Source organism: Tinamus guttatus, unplaced genomic scaffold (assembly GCF_059628265.1).
Source record: "Tinamus guttatus ecotype Peru unplaced genomic scaffold, ASM5962826v1 Tinamus_guttatus_pri_ptg000060l, whole genome shotgun sequence".
Lineage (NCBI taxonomy): Eukaryota > Metazoa > Chordata > Aves > Tinamiformes > Tinamidae > Tinamus > Tinamus guttatus.
The window spans coordinates 1686483-1702858 of NW_028288594.1; the positions used below are offsets into that span (position 1 = coordinate 1686483).

The window sequence follows — 16376 nt, forward strand, 5'->3', positions numbered from 1 at the left end:
GAAGTTAACTTTGCTTCAAAGAAATGGAAAAATATTAAAAGTCACCTTTTCTAGTAGAGTTCTAATAGAGCTTTTCTAGAGTAGATCAACTTGTTTGCTTGCTCCTTTTATAGCAGAAATAATAGCAGTTTTTCTTCTTAGGAATTCAAGAGTAAGAAGCTTTATCAAAGTCGAAGCCAAGTGAATTAGAACAGTGCTTTTTTTAACCCTTAAAAACATGAATATTTTATATAGATTGTTTGTATAGAAAAAGAGAGAGGCAGGAGGTTAAGGGCCATTTGTCCTGTAGGTATTAAAAAGATGACAAAAAGTCTCAGACAGAATGGGTCTGGCATTTGGAAATTGTGTTGGCTTAGTCATGTGTAGAGCCTCTTGTAGGATTAGAGCAATTAGAGCAGTGGAAAACCTGCAAGCCTTGCTTTGAGAGGAAAGGACGTGCTGCTTTACTCCAAGCTAGGTGTAAAGAGACAGCTCTGGCCATTGAGGGAACCAGCAGACGTAGAGGGACCCGGAATACAAGTCAGCCCTGCAACTCCTTGGCCCAGGGACAAGGAACTGCTGCTACGAGTCTATGAGTATTTAGGCAAAAGTCAGATGTTTGTGTGTTTTGAGTCTATGTTCTCCTAGGCTGTGAACACCAAATTTAATTTCACTCCTCAGGAGATGGAGCTGCAAGTGCACAGAGTAATTAACCATTACACGCTGATGGATGTCGCTGCACTGGAGAGGAGGCTGCGCAGAGTAGAGAACAATTATCTCCTGCTAGTAAAGCTCCGAGAAGCTTTTCCCTGCTTAATAAGCATAAGCTATCGAAGGTAAGAAGGACATGTCAGAGAAGGTAAATGCTTGAAATGTGTACACTCGCTAAGCATAACAACGATGTGAAAAGAAAGGGTCTGACATACACTCCTGCAGAAAACTTCTTAGCGTAACTGCAGTTTCTATTACTGTTAAATGAGAGCAAATGTTCAAGAGCCTCCAATGGAAAATTGTAATCAGGGTCTTTGCATATCTTTAATTGGTGTGTGGAAAACAGGAGTACCACAGTGAGACTTTTTAACAGAAATTGGTGTAGACTAAAACAATCTTTGTTCTCCTGAGATTCAAGAATGAAGTCACTAAGTGTGATAGTAGTTATATAGCAGCAGTAAAGGTTTTTATTTCCCCTTATTAATCAGGTTAAAGTCTTCAGTACATGATGTTAACCTGTAATTAATAAGTAAACAGAAATTTCCAAAACTTTAAAAATGAACTTTAAAACTTAAACTTTTTTAACTGAGACTCCCCCTGTAAAGATGGGAGTAGCTAATGCTTTTCCGACAGCAGTTTTGTCTGAGTTTACAAAACGCAGTCAAACAACCTCAGTTTCATTTTAGCGAAGAGTCAAAAATAGTCACTACCTCCTTTCTGCCGAGAGCTCATTTTTGGCTTGACTTTGTTGTCCTCAGTACTTACGGGTGCTACTGATAGTAAAAGAAAGCAAGCATTTCTCAAAGCAGCAAATAGCTTGGCCTGTGATTCAACACATCAGAATCGTTACGTGTTCTGAGTCTTCTGCTGCTGAATTTATGCATATATTAATTATCTAGCTATCCTGCAGCAGTTGCTTCTGTTATGTCTGAATTGAGTAAGAAGTTGATAAATTCTATACATACTCATAGCGGTAATGCTGTGCTGCAGAAACTGAGGATAAAGCCATTTCATAGTGTTTTAATTTCTGTTTAGCAGAATTTGAGATCTTCGAATGGAGAATCTTAGTCTTTTCTTGTGCTAACCAATGCTTTTGCTGATTTCAAGTAACATTGCCTGTACTTATACACATGCAAGAAGGAATCTATGCTTTAATTTTATGGATTATGTTTAGTTTGGCGATGTTGTAGTTGAACTGAACTAAGACTTTTGTTTTATCCAAAGTCTCTCATACAAGGAAGACTCAATATTATTGTGCCTACAAGGGATGAGGCAGCGCAATGTACTTTTATCATTGCTGCTAAAAAACTACCTTGAATGTCACCGAAGGAATGAGACGTGTGGACTTTGGGGAAAGGGATTCAGAACATAAAAAAAGAAAAATCTTTAGTTTTGTCTTGCAGAAGGACTTATTCAATTCTGAAATGAATAGGCCACTAGCCAATAAATTTATTGCTGGGGATGGAGAATACTCTGTGGCACTCTTTTTTGTTGGTATTATCAAACCTGAGCATTACTGGAGAGCACAGCTGATTTGTCTGAATAAGAGATTAGAATTGGATATACAGGAGCTGCAGTGCCTGAATTTGTGTCCTGTGATGGAAAGATTAAAGGTTTATTAGATTAGATCTAAGGATAAAAAAAAATGAATTGCATTTTTGATCCCTGTTGTCCTTTTATATCAAACTCTTGGCATGCTTTATACTTAATTATATATACTTTTATATTTGTGAATTTATTAAAACTATAAGTTTCTTCTTTTTTTTTTCCAAACAATTAGAAATAAATTAGAAGAAATACTGATCTAAAATAAGACCTAACATAAGCTTAGCCTGAATTTCTTTGGGAATTGCAAGGATAGTCATTTCTTTCTATTTAGTCCAAAATTAGTCTGCACTTGATTTCAGCAAGAGCTATACAGCACCTGCCACAGCAGACAAGTAATAATTAGGGCCTTTTGGTACTAGTATGTAACAAATAAATAATAATAGTATCATGAAAATGTAAAACAAAAAAATCTAAACAGATGGTCTGGAGGCCAGAAATAAACTTGTTCACAAAGGTTTACATAATTTTGGATATTCATCCATTTTTCCAATGAAGTGAACATGGAAATCTTTTGAGGTTCCCCTAATTCACTAAGAGCAATTTGCTGCTTTTGCAGCTTTGCACAAGTCAATCAAGTAGCGATAGGAAGGGTTTTGCTCCTATTTTCATTGACTTCAATCAGAGTTTGGCATTGACTTAAAGAGGATCATAATTGGATAGAAAAGTAACAGATTCAAGAGACCATGCAAAGGGCTGCAATTTTGACTTGAAATTTGCTTAGAATCCTGCCAGCCATTTTTATTGTAGATTTTTTGCTCAATCAGATTTGCTAAAAGAAATTACTGCTTCATGAAACAGAGTCTTATTTCACCTTGTTTTGCATTCAGGTAACTTAATTGTCTGGAAGAGTATTATGAGACTGTATTGTTGAAATTTTCTATACTTGGAGGGTTTGTTGGATAATTTGTGTAAGTAGGATTAAATTAGAAAAAGAATCAAAAGGGTAAATTATAAGAGCACTTTGAAATAGAAGACAAAGTAAAATACACAGCAAAAATATTCTCGTTAAAATTGTGTTTTCTGACAAGCCATCAAAAAGCAGTAAGTCAGCAGTATCTGAAGTCTCTATATGGAAGTGCCCTGAGCTCAGGAGGCGCCTTGCTGGGGAGGAGAGAGCTCTCTGCGGCTCCTTCTCCACGTGGAGATTCCCTTTCCTGCTGCCTGCGCATCCGTGTTAGATGAGTTATGACTCAGGACCAGACACTGCAGATGTCAGGGACAGAGTTCCCAAAGGCCAGAATTTTTAGACTACACTTACATTGTAAAGATTTATCTAATAAATATGTTAGTTTTTATGAGCCTTATGTTTTAGACAAGAAACTTAAAAATCACCCTGGTGAGTATAAGATTGGCACACAAAACTTTCCCATCTCTCACATTAAACTCTGTGCACTATTTTCTGGTGTTTCAGTTCAGGCTGCAGGTTTCTGATATACTTCATCTTAAACCACCCTGTTCTCTCTCCCTTACGTGTTCCTTTCTGCCAGCCCTCAGCTCCTTCCCATTTTCCTTTATTTTTTCCTTTCTTTTTGTCCACAGGAAGTTATTTACTGGAGACATGGGCAAACATTAGGATGCTCTTAGCACCCTTCCAAAATCAGTTGCCTTCCCATTATGGCAGAGTTGTGCCCCACCTTTCTCCCTGTCCTTGGCAGAGATGAGGCAGGTGGCACTTACACCTTGAGCTCCAGTACAGGGCAGTGCCACATGCCCTACCACCAAGTTTTCCATACTGTGGAACTAAAACCTCCACATCCCTTAACTATAGCATCGAACTCATCAAATATTGGGACAAAAGCTACACAATTAGTATTCAAAATTGTCTTTGCAGATGAAGACTAAAAATCTCCATACTACAACGTGCAGTTGTTCAACCAGGGCAGTTCTCCGGATCAACACACATGTCATCAGAGCAATAACCATACAACAACAAACCATCACTACTATTATAAAACCATAAATTGTCATTCAGCATACTATAAAATTCCAAATCTAATTGAAAGTGCTAGTTTAGCAGGGTTCCCACAAGCCATCATTTTTTAATATTGTGAAATGAATGGGTTTTTTGTGGAGCTATTAATTGGTACTGACAAGCAATAACCACTGGAATGAAACTGCAATTATGGGCAACAATTAATCACATTTACTGTCATCTGTGATGTCAAAAAATTCAATAATGTTCTAAACAGTAAAAAGGAATTTATAACTCCTATACTTTAATCCATTCTATGGAAATCAGATGGTCCTCTGGTGGGCTAATCAAGGAATTACAGAAGTGCTGTTTTCTTTCCAAACACAATGTCAATTTACTGTGTTTTACAATTTTAAAAAACTCTCCCAGTTTGTTTGGAGAGACACTTAGACAACTTTGCAGGTTTATTTTTATACAGTTATACACAGGTTATAATATAGTTATTACTTACTGTAGACTGCATGGCTTTAAAGATAGGAAATTACAGCACTCATCTGAACATGTAGTTCACTAGTCTGTTCTAGAAGAGCACTTAATGGTGCTTTAGCATGCAGGCTTGAGCCGGGAGATGAGGAGGTAAATAGGGATGGTGGAGCCTTTGCTGTGGTATTTGAGCACAGACGAAGTTATTTCAGGCAAGATTCACTATGAAAGACTACCTTGTTCTGAACTGTCACTGTTGTTTAGTTTTCAAAGTCTATTGGTTATTTCAAATGAATGTTTGAATTTTGTCTTGTTTTGCTTTTTAAGAACTACATAGAACATTTAAACACATGTGCACCCTTAGTAAATGGAAGGGGAGAAGGGCATTCGGTACGTGGAGTCGCGATTCGACTGGCAGAAGTACAGTGTCAGCATTGCATTTATAAGGCTATGCTTTTAAAATGGCATCTGCCTTGTATGACAGTGAAAATTCATAATATTATGAGTAACGCTGTTGGACCATAATAGCTGCATTATGGTCCTTTACTCTCAAGTGATGTTGAGATCTGTTCCAGTCTTCAACAAATCTAGATCATGCAGAGTGAAAACTTCAGGATATGGAACTTATGCAGGCATTTAAGCATCAGAGCCTATCAGCTGCTGATGGCATGAAAAGGCTTAAGTTTAAAATAGAATAGTGTGAAAACAAGTCTATAGTCCACTGTGAATAAGCTCATTAAAAAAAAAAAAAAGAAAATCTAAATATTTTGTTTACAGTACTGTGCTGTTCACTTATGGTCTTACTTATTTTTCATATTCTATCAAGGACATGAGTCCTCTAACATGAATCAGCAGAATAGGAATAACATCTGTTCATTACATGCTGCAAATATCCAGCAGAGCATCTTTCTCAAAAAGACATATGAGAGCTGACAGTTGAATACATGTCACAACAAACTCTAAAATAGATACAGTAACTCTATTTCCTTAGGCCTAAGGCACCTTCAAAACATATGGTAGTTGGATGTTTCTCAAGTTCACTAAAGATGTATTTAAAGAGTAGAGTATATTAGTACCTTTTGAAGTAAAAGTTAAATGACCAAACTAAAAATTTTATTATTCCAGTTTATATGACTGGTGTTCCAAATTTTTAAGTACTGCTTTTCCCCCCAAACCTGGGTGCTTAGCTGATGTTACGATTTTCTAATGCATAACATACTACTTAAAGAGTCTGTCTTAACAATTCTGGCCTCTCTGAAATTCTCCCCAGACCTTGTCACCATCCTTTCCCTGGCTATTTAAAACTGTGGCTAGATAAAAATACTTCACACATTTGTCCTACTAATGTAAGTGAACATTTTTACTGTGAAGCTTAGCAAGCTTTTGCCCCCCCTGCATTATCTTAAACTAATTGAAGACTTTGAAAGTGAACACATCTTGTATAATCAATAATTGCTATAATGCTGTCATGGTCAATTAACCAAAAATTAACTGGTTAAATGACCAGCAGAAAAAATTGAAATGTCATGAGAAAATTTCATTGGAGGATGCTTCTTTGCTTGACCTAAACTCAAATCCTCCAACATTTATTGTCTTAATTTGTTTTGCTGAGCTGTTCAATGTGAAACCTAATGGTGGGGTAACTTACTCAAAATAATAGTAATAATAACTACCATGTTATGATGACATTTTTAGGATGAGATATTACCTAAACAGGAATTCATATTTACACTTCGTTTCTGATACATAATTCCTTTTTTTTTTGTCTTTTCAGAAGCAGGAGTTAAGTATTTCTACAAAGTTTTTTTTTTTGTTTCCAACTTTAATTCCTACGCTGAAAATTGCTCATGCAATAAAACATTCATTTATGCATGTTGTCAAGGTAACGGAGTTTATCAGAACAACAGAAATCATAAAATATTTAAGATATAGATGCAAATTCTCAGTTTATTAGGGTACAGTAAACATTCTGTCAAACACTATTTATGTTAGTATGGAACCGAATAGACTTTTCTAGAGAAAAAATCTGGAATCTTTAGAAATCTTACTCTCCTGCTGCAATACCAGGTAGCTTTCCTCTACTGAGGAGGATAACAGACAAGTGGTTGCTAGTATCACAGCAAGTGCATTAACAAGAAACGGGCTTGGAAGCTGAAGTGGCGGCCTGCGCACGTGCACGGTCCTGCTAACTCTGAAGGCAGAACTCTGGAGTGTGAGGGTGAGGACTGGCCTCCCCTCTTCCTCCCTCCCTGCCTCCCTTCCATCCGGCCTTCTCTGAACGCTCCTTTTTCTCTCGCACTGAAAATCAGCCCTCAGTTACTGACATCAGGTATTTTTACAGCAGCCTCTCTTCACGACAGAGGATTGTGCGAGGACTAAGCGAGAGCGGCGTTAGGACCGGGAGTGTGAAAAAGGCTCTTAGCTGCTGGTAAGCCAGCGCAGGCCGTGTCAGGAGGTGGTGGTAACGCTGGCTGAGCTGTGGCGAGGTCTAAAGCCGCTCGCAGGGCAGTGAGCTGAGCCCCTGGCAGCGCGTGGCCGGGTCCCCGCGCACGTGCAGCTCTGCAGGAGCTTGTCCGGAGGCTGCGAAGGGCCCGGCACTGGGGCTGGCAGGCAGTGTGTGGCCGCTCTCACCTTCTAGCTGTGCGCTGAACGGGGAGGCCAGGGGATCTTTGTGACACAGAGTCTTTGAGACTCCTTTTTATATAAGTTGTCTTCCTAATAGCTGAAAAGCTAAAAGTAGCTAAAAGGTAACAGGAACTAGAAATACAGAATACGTAATAGTGTTAGTAGAATTTCTCTGGTTTATTCCTGTTGAATATCTGGTTGAAAGGAACCATTTTCCTTTTTTTTTTGGCTGCTCAAATGGAACACCTGAATAGGTGATAGCTTTGAATATGTCATCTGAAGTACTGCATAAATAGCATGGATAATTTTATAATATTCTGCTCCTATAAGAGGCAATTGCCTCGGTCTAAGGAACCAGAATTTTAGATCCAGACTCCAAAGAAAACAGCAAGCCTTTAAAATTCTGATATTTAATATCACAAAATCTTTCACTTAAAATGGAAGTCATGAGTGAGTGACCCTCTTGGAGGGTGATGGAGCTTGCTTCAGCCTGCAAAGGTGGCATGGAAAGGGGTGGCACAGGGTGAAGGTTGGGGTATTGGCATGAGGAGAGTTGAATTTGCGTGCAGAGAATGGCAGGGAGAGTAGAAAGCATTTTCAGGAAAGCAACTGCAGTGAAAAATCTTGCATGAATTTTGGATAGATTAATAATAATTTGCTGGTGAGTTCTAATAATTATAAAAGGAAGGTGGTTCTGAAATAGACGTCTGCAGATCTTGTTTGGGGACTTTTTAAGTTCTTTGAAAAAGCTCCCTTGTTGAGATTTATAGCTGCAACAATTAATTTAGGATTCTTTAACTGTTTTCTGTAATTACTTTTTTCCCCTAGTTATTGTTCTAATCGTTCATGGGATGATTTTGTTACAGTTGTGTGGCCACGTTCTCCTTTTGGAGATTAGTGGTTGGATGTTTTCTCCAGCTTCCCCAGGAAAGCCAATGTAAAGCTATGTTATAGATTTGTGTGTAGCACTGCACAAGTGTTTGCTGACTTCTGAGTCAGTCTCCTCTGAGGTTGTCTGTAGGCTTTTGCGGGTAGCTGGCAATTTCTTTCCATTTACATATTCCTAATAGGGGTACGTTGCTGCTCAGGGACTGGAGAACATTCTAGCACACGTTCGGCGCTCATACCTCGTTCCATCTCCATTTTGGTTACGGGCCTTATTGCTACAATCAAGAACTGTACAATTTCTGCTTATTATTCTGTATAACCTGAGTGTGCTCTGTTCTCTTTCACTTCTAGCATTCTCCCCGCGGTAAGCCAAAATAATCCCGTGCCATATGGCAAACGGCATCAGCTGTAACACCACACAGCATCTTTTATCATGTGCCTTTTTACACCATGACATTCCCAAGTTTGTAACCGATGAATATTGCATCTCCTAAGGAAATTCCGGATGCTGGGATTGTGCTACTTCTCCCATCAGAGACATTCTGACACCCTGAGCTGTTTTGTATGAAAATCCAGCAGACTGCCTTCCACGGAAATCACCAGCAGACAAAGGGGGAGAATGTCTCAATATGTAGTAATCTTCCTAAGTGGGAAAAAGTGCAACAGTATTTGCATAATCATGAACTGTGTAACGTGCAATTGCTGTGATGTGACAGTAATAATGAATTTTATGTAGTTTGAGAGGCTTGCCTAGAGATTTTGGGGATTTTATTTGAGTACTTTGGAATGTGTTATTTTTTCTGTTGAGCTCCTGGCAATTCATAGGATGAGGTAGTTAAATAGTAACTGTCAGAGGTTTGGGATTGGTCATCTGAAACACGTTGTGTGGAAATGCTAGGTGTAGTTCTAAAAAAAGTTTCACATAAGTGTAACATAGCACCAAGTAGCAGGAGTATAGCCATGCATCTCCTGTAAGGCCAGGCTCTGGAAGCAAGACACTGATGCTCTCACCCCGGCAATGGCCAACCCTGTAAGCATCCGTTTCCTGAGAGCTGGCACTTCTTGGTTTATTGTTTCTCACATTGGAAGAAGTAGGCAGGCAAATGGTGGGTATATAATGTTGTGAATATTATTTTCCATTTTATGCTTGTGGCAAAAATTTTAATTTCAATTTATTCTAAAATTAAGCTATGCCTAAAAATTTACGAGTGCGCTTCTGTCACAGACAAGCACAAAGTATTGTGGCATGTGCAGTCTGCTTCCCAGATTGTTGTAGGCTGCAGAGAATGTACTGTTGCCGTCACTTTTACTGCTCCCACTGCATCACAACAAGGGGTAAAGCACCTTGTCTGCAAAATATGGGAGCAGAGGAGCCAGGGATGAATTGTTGCTCCTTATTCCTCCCGCTTAGCTCCTTGGTAGGTATATTTTTACTCTCCTTGAGTCAGGCTTCTATGCCTGTAGTGTGCTGTAGCTCTAAGCGAACTCTCCAGAGAGCCTGTCATCAGTGTGGGGTGTGGGAGAGGTAGGTCAGGCTGCTGCTGCTGCTTTTCGAAAGCAAATGAGATACCCGGAGAGCGAGGTACCAGGACAGGATAATTTACGGCTTGAACTTCGAACTGATTTGTGGGGAAGGAATAGTGATATGTGTGGCAAAGCTCTCATTTACTCCTTTGTAACAGTCAAGGATTTGGTTTCTGTGTCAGTAACAGTGCTTCATTTAAACATCAAATGAAGTGGAAATGGATTTTATTTTAAAAAAAGAGATTTATGTCAAATGCTGTTACAGTAAGTGTTTTACTGAAGATAATGACAATATTTTTCAAAAGAAAGTTCATTGTACAAGTGGATTCGAGTAATATGTGTGGTGTATGGTGTGTGTGTATGCATGTGTGGGTGTCTATATTACATACAGAGATACATTGCAGTATTTCTCAGAAGTCCTAGAAAGGGCAAGATAGGCATTGCTATTTCATATAATTCTTTGCACAGTTTACACATTTGTAGAGAATCACCCTACTTCCTTACCTGATTTTTCAGAAACTCCTCTGCCTTTTCATCTTTAATTTCTCTTGCTTGATCAGGTACATCATATCCATTGCCAGTCCCACTGCTGCCGTGCCTCCTCGTGTTAAACCAGTGCAGATGGCATACTGGTAAACCTGCAGGCACAAACATCCATAAGTTACATATAGGTAGACAGTAGACTTATTTTTATTACTCTTGCATGAACATCAAGATAAAATGAGAGGTTTGGGGTTAAGTTTTGGCGTAGTAACAAGCTCATACAGGTAAACGGTGCCTTGTTTTTATATTGCTAGCCACTTAAATCCACTCACAGCATTGGTTTGCACTCCTTCCTTATATGTAATCTCCTGCTTTGAAAAAACGTGGCAACAAGAAGACATAAGAATAGTGGAAGTATTGTACAAAACAAAACATGTAGACTTAGGAAAAAAAAGAAGCCACTAGCATTTGAGCAGTTGTTCTTTTAAAGCCCAAGCAACATCTTCGGCATGACCAATCACACTTTTAAAAGGGCAAAGGCTGCCTAAGTTGCAGCATTAATCTGTTTTCTGTGAGACCTAGTATTGAAGTTCACAACATAGACTGACACCTCTGCAGTGTTTAGTGATTTTCATGGAACTGTGCTGAGGCTTGTGGGAATTACCCCTATGCTTCGAAGTGCGGGAATGGGGCGGGTTGCGCTGTCCACTTTTCTGTTTTGTTAGTTCTTGTAGGGGTTTGTTGCAAGAACCTATTTTCTGGCCTTTCACCTAACAAAAATGAATCCCCTTTCATGCCTTGGGCCTCCTTTTCCACCTTTGCCTCTGGATGGAGAGCTAGGCCCTTAAGCAGAAGCATGTAAATTAAAATTGTATTTTTCTGTTTTATTAACTGACCCCCTTGGCTATTCCCAGCAATCTCATTTCTAATCCTCTGGCTTTCTAATTAAATCCAAGATAGTTATAAACACCTGTGTAGGGAATTTGATCACAATTATTTGAGATGACATATTTTTGTCATACAAGCAGGTATGCAAAATAACTAAATCCCCCGAGATGCTTAATAAAAGCTAAAATTTGGGAAGATGTAAAAAGTACCAAGGAATGTTAATTGAATTAAACTGCAGACTCTTGGGACATGCTTTCTAAGGTTAAAAGTATATCTTTATAACAACTTCTGCATTCATGGGGAAAATATTTCCTTCAGAAGGACAGTGGCAGTATTTGTTGGCCTTTTTCAAGTAGGATTTATGTAAGTACCAAGACAGAAAGCATAGAAATACTTAAAATAGCTTCCTTTCAGTGACAAAATGGGCTTGCTCTTTAATGCCTAAGCGCTCAGTGTCGAGGACATGGCAAGCGTCTGTGCCGGGCGCCCGCCACCCAGCCTGCCGCGTGCGCTCGCAGACACAGTGCAGGGGAGAAAAGCCCGAGCCCAGCAGGAGCCGGCCGAGCTGAAGGGGAGCAACATTTGCACCAGTCATTGTCCTGCTCCCTTAGCTCACTGCCAGAAAGCCTCACATACAGTGAACAAGTAGCCATGAGCTTGTGCCTCACTTAGCGCTGCTCTGCAGTTAATAACATCTTGATATACTTCACTGCATTATAAGCATTTCTTTAGAGGATGCTACATATCATTAAGTGTGCAGCTTCTCCTGTGGAAGATATTAAATCAAAACAGTAGAAAGATTGCCCGGAAATTCATGCAATACACCCAAGTACTTTGTTAGCAGTGACTAGGTTGCAGAAGCCACCAGTTGCACTCTCAGTCCCATAGTCCTGGGAAGGCAGAGGCTGCAGCTGAGAAGTATGTTTACTTGCCCAGTAACTACCCACTGCCATCACTTTGAGGCAGCTATAAGGTAAACCTGCTGGAAAAGGGGGCTCTGTGTTGCCTTTCTTGTGAACTGGGACCAACACTGACTGCTGGTGACAGCAAATTGCTTCCTGTCAGGTTGACATGTACATGAGCCCAAGATACAACCCCAGCTGACAGCCAAAACCAAGAAGCAGGAACTTAAGGCCAGAAAGGTATGAGGACAAGATCAAGTATGAATTTCCCCTTTCTCCCCCCTTGACCTTCCCTCCTTTTGGTGGAAGATTGTGTTGGAAAAGAGAAGTATTTTTTTCTAATGGTAACACAAGATTCTGAAATTAAGCACAGCAGGTAGAAATATCTTGCACAGATTTTAAAACATATTTGCATATTCACATGCAGAAATGTTTTCTAGTGCTGACAGTTAACTGTTCCAAATGAAAAAGGTATAGGCTCTGCTGCTGCTCATGTGCTGCCAGGCTCCTTTTTTAACTGTAGCACCAGATCTGGGGGGCTGTGGACTCTTCTATTCTTAGCATCATCTTATAGATCAGACTAATGAAGATTTACAGAGCAAAATGAACTTGTCTTTGAATCAGACTGAAGCAAACATGTATATTTTCAAAAAAAATGTTGAGAACAGGAAAGAGGTACTTTCACTGAAGATACTGTGGTCCCTCCTTGCCTCCCTCCACACTGCCCAGGGGACGGCTGTGCTCACCTAAGAACGTACCTAGAACGTATTTCAGAAGCGAAATCTAGGCAGCAAAGGGCACTTCATGCAAATGTGTCTCCTGAGTGATGACTCTGCCTCCCAGGTGACTTGGGAAGACATAATAATTTGGGCAAAGCAGCAGAGTTCCTGAGAACCCTTGGTGCCTCTCTCCGGAGCCCATACATCCCCGGCTGCAGCGCTGTGACAGGCTAAGAGGTTCATTTGGTGGGAGCGCCTTTTGAATTATGGTCAATATATCACTGTTGAAAACAGCAGAGATAAAGCAGAGCTATAAAAGACACTTCTAGGAAGAGGAAACAGCCATCATGCCTAACTCAAAATTGCACTCATCCTCCTTTTACAGCCCACCTGTCAATCCCGTTATCCTTGTCTGGGAAAGAATTTACAGTAACAGTCTCTGCTTCAATCAGTCTCCATGGTAACTTGGCTCTCTTTTAAGAGCTTTATGTAAAAAAATGGCTTGGTTAAAATGATAATGAGATGGAGTTCTTGCCTATACCTGAACTATCCTGTACCTTTTCCATTGCTCAGAAACATTCAGCCAGGATGTCGCTCCATTTGCCACAGTTCCTTTAGCTCGTACAACCCTTCATCTTGCTAATATGTCAGATCACTGTCTTTACCATCTGGAAATCTTACTTCTTCAGAGGCGTATTAAGGAATTCAGGTACTGACCCTTACACAGTAATTCTGATTATTTGTTGCCTAAATCTTGTGTAGGAAAATAAACAACAATAACAAAAAAACTTGTAAGGTGGATCTGGCAGACCTCTTTTGCAATTACTCTCAAAACTGGCTGTATTTTATAGAAGTTGGCAACGTCTTTGTGGAATTTGAGGCTCTCAAAATTCCATATTAGGCCTGTTCTGCTCTTTTAAGTTATACTGAGAGTCTTAAAATTCAGATAGGAGGTCTCTTGTTCCACAGAAAGCACTGCTAGAATTTACTAAGAATATTTTATCACTGCTAAATCTTTCAGGTAAGTGTGCCAGAGTCTGCTGCATATAGCTGTGCACTTCTAAATTTACAGCACTGTCCAAAGACTTGGTAAAGATCTCAGATTCTGGCATGTGCCAAAGCAATGGGAGTCTGCTGTGATAAATGAGTGTCCAGCTGCGGCCTGTTCGGCATCTTAAATAAGAGAAACAAGTCCCTGTTTGCGTTGCATCTCCTGGCTTTGCTGAGATGAGACGCTGCCTTCTTGCCCTTAGCAATACCCAGAAAGGCTGGGTCTTCCTGTTCCCTCTGCTGCCTTTCTCTCATTTCTGGGTGGCAGTACTGTGCAAAGTGTATTTATGCTGCAGTCTTTGTGCTGGTTTGCTTTACTATAGTGTAAGCTTTGATTATCCACTGCTTGTTGTACATGTGTACATGTACACTTCGACATACAGTTGCAGTTTAAAAGGAAAAATTCAGTATCCTCATCCCAGGCCAAAGAGTGTGAATGTGCTGAAAGTCGAATTTCAACCTACATCATTCCTCCCACAACAACATCAAAACCCAAGCTTTCAGGCCATTTTTCTCCACCTCTTCATAGCGCATTTTTCTAGCGCCCTCATTTACCCCCTATGTCTTAACACTGTGTTACAGATATAAATTTCTGAGGGCAGAGGGTTGTCAAATCCCGCTCTCATTAATCTCCTGAATCCTTCTCATCAGTCACGGCAGTAACATCCTCACCCTGCTGCTGCTTGTCGGGAAAGCGTGACCTTCTCTGCCTCACCCAGGCAGCTGTTCTTAATTGAAAGATGCTTTTCCAGTGGGCATTTTAACTTTCACAGAACGATTGTTTCAACAACTGATGCCCAGCTAACCGGTTTCCAGTTTCCACAGGAAAGACCAAGTCATGTCTGATGCTTTGTCTATTGAAAAAGAGCTTACTTATTTTAAGCACTTTGACCCTCTTTCTAACTCAGTTTAAATACGGAATATGCTTAAGCTTTCCATGTTGTGCTTCTTCTTTTCACAGTCTTCTGCATGGGAAGGGCCACTGCTTCCCTGCCCTGTGTTGCTACTGCAGCATGATTGGTTCTGTTCGGATGCTGGTCTGTGCTCTAGAAATGCTGTGGTTTGATGTGAACATTGATCGTTCCTGGGTAGTGTAACAGGTGAGGTTTTCTTCTGCCATGATATCCCTTGTATGTACCTCACTTCAGCTGGTAGCCACAAATCTGTCTGAAATGTATCATTTGATATTTAAATAAATATGATCTTATTTCTTAATTTTCAAATCATTATACTGGCTTACTATAGAATATATGAATGATCCTTCCTTAATTCCTTTGCATTTTGAAATGTCTTTTATCTTACATTTTTTATTACCAATTAGCTTAGCAATATCGGTATCTATTACTAATTTAGTTTGTTATTGGTAGGAAACCCAAATAGTTTACTGATGTGTTAAATACTTCAGTGCTATTTTTTTTTCCCTGTAGAGCTGTGACTAATCTCAAGTCCTATTCTATATGGTAATTTTTTATTTCATTCCACATTCATTTTGCTATGATCTAACTTAATACCTCCCCTGCCCCTCCTCCCTTACTGTTCTTTCTCCAAACATATCTAAATTTGAAAACTAGTTATGATTAAAATAAAACAACCTCTTTTGGGTAAAATAATAAAAGGCTCAGATAGACACACATCCATGAATCTGTACATTATGATGCTCCCAATGGCTGAGTGGCTGCGTGTGAAGAAGCTTTGGGCACAAAAAGCAGCAGCCTCTAGGAGGCCAGTGGGGCCACCCATAGCACTTCCTGTGTGCGCTGGGTAGGTGTGCGCGGGTAGGTGTGCACGGGGTGTGTGTGCACGGGATTGGTGTGCGCTGGGTAGGTGTGCGTGGGTAGGTGTGCGCAGGGAGGTGCACGCTGGGTAGGTGTGCCCTGGGTAGGTGTGCGCGGGGTAGGTGTGCGTGGGTAGGTGTGCGCAGGGAGGTGCGCGCTGGGTAGGTGTGCGCTGTGCGCGGGGTAGGTGTGCGCAGGGAGGTGCACGCTGGGTAGGTGTGCCCTGGGTAGGTGTGCGCGGGGAGGTGTGCGCTGGGTAGGTGTGCCCTGGGTAGGTGCGCGCTGGGTAGGTGCGCGCTAGGTAGGTGTGCCCTGGGTAGGTGTGCCCTGGGTAGGTGTGCGCGGGTAGGTGTGCGCGGGGACGTGCACGCTGGGTAGGTGTGCCCTGGGTAGGTGTGCGCAGGGAGGTGCGCGCTGGGTAGGTGTGCCCTGGGTAGGTGTGCGCGGGGTAGGTGTGCGCAGGGAGGTGCACGCTGGGTAGGTGTGCCCTGGGTAGGTGTGCGCCGGGAGGTGTGCGCTGGGTAGGCGTGCGCTGTGCGCGGGGTAGGTGTGCGCGGGGTTCCTTCCCCTGCAGGGGAAGGCGGGCGGGAGCCGCTGGAGCAGCCGGGCAGGGCGCGGGAACGGGAGTGCAGCGCTGCCTTTCTTCTCTGCCTGCTGCTCCTGGGAGTAGCGTGGCAAAGACAGGAGGTCGAAAGCAACTTTCACAGGATGAATAGAGTCACTTGCTGAGCAAACAAGCTAGAAGAGTGCTGAAAACTGAAGCAGACATTTCTCTTTGGGATACCTGGTTTGGGAGTGTCAGGGCTGCACTACGTGAATACTCCTACAC

General features: G+C 41.1%; 1 protein-coding gene across 1 annotated transcript in view; it reads right to left on the reverse strand.

The window, feature by feature from the left end:
* The window catches only part of B3GALT1 (beta-1,3-galactosyltransferase 1), a 175695-nt gene that overhangs the window by 82829 nt on the left and 76490 nt on the right, over nucleotides 1-16376 (reverse strand). The window contains exon 2 of the mRNA XM_088519491.1: nucleotides 10235-10368. The gene's annotated coding sequence lies outside the window, so the exon portion shown is untranslated. The remainder of the gene's footprint in view (nucleotides 1-10234; nucleotides 10369-16376) is intronic.